The following is a 1074-nucleotide window of genomic DNA, read 5'->3' as shown; positions in this document are numbered from 1 at the left end:
ACCAATACACCTGAAACTAATAAAACAAAAAATAAAAAACTTCCAGCCCTTATCAGTCAGCATAGGCCAGATTTTGCTACAGTGACAAGCATCCCCAAATCTCAGTGGTTTAACGCAGCAAAAATTTTATTTCTCAATCACACTACATTTTCACTGGGTTGGCGGGACACTACTCCACACAGTCACTCAGGCGTCCAGGATGTTGGAATCCCCACCAACTTGTAGCTGCATCTCCTGGAATGTGAGGCCTCCTTACTGGCTACAGCTGGGAAAGAGAGAAAAGCATTCTCCTCTCTAAAGTCCTTCAGCCCAGAAGTGACATATATACATCATTTCCAGCCCAAAAAAGTAGCATGGTCCCAACTAATTCCAAGGGGAAATGTGGCCTTCCACATGCCCAGGAAAGTCATCGTGGTGTTGGTGAACACCAGCGATGTCTGCCACCGTGCCACCAGAGGCGTAACCCTGTCTCTCAAGGTGGACCTGGACATGCACCAGAGGCATTAACAACCTGAAGTCGTCCTGAAGGACCTTCTGTTTCTTACTTTTTTCTGCATCACCCAACAAAACTCCTCCTATCCTCATGAAGCCATAGAATATTTCCTCTGTTGACTCCAGAGTACTTCAGTGCTAAGGAAACTTTGTCAAGTCAAAAAACGCTGGCTGGACCTTAGAGGGGACCTCAGGATTTTCAAGGCAAGTTTTGTTTGAGGCGGTTGAGGGCATAAAGATCCTGAAAATGGATGGGAGATTTGTGAGCCCCTGCCACATCCCATGAACTTTAAAACACAGGGATACAGAAATAAGATTCTAGCCTTGTCCTCAAAAAGCCTATGAAGGCCTAGCGGGGAGATTGGCAGTCAAGCCAATAAATGCCATATATTGCCATGGGGATACGAAAGACAGTTGGGGGAATATAATCAATAATGTTGTAAAGATTTTGTAGGGTGTCAGATGGGCACCTGTCTTAGGGAGACCACTTCATGGATGGTGTAGATGCCTGACCACTGCAGTGCATACCTAAAGCTGAAGCTGAGTAATATTGAATGTCAACTATAATTTTATATATATATA

This window comes from Hipposideros armiger, unplaced genomic scaffold (assembly GCF_001890085.2).
Source record: "Hipposideros armiger isolate ML-2016 unplaced genomic scaffold, ASM189008v1 scaffold_149, whole genome shotgun sequence".
Classification (NCBI taxonomy): domain Eukaryota; kingdom Metazoa; phylum Chordata; class Mammalia; order Chiroptera; family Hipposideridae; genus Hipposideros; species Hipposideros armiger.
The sequence above is the reverse complement of the archived record's forward strand: the minus strand, read 5'-3'. Positions refer to the sequence as shown.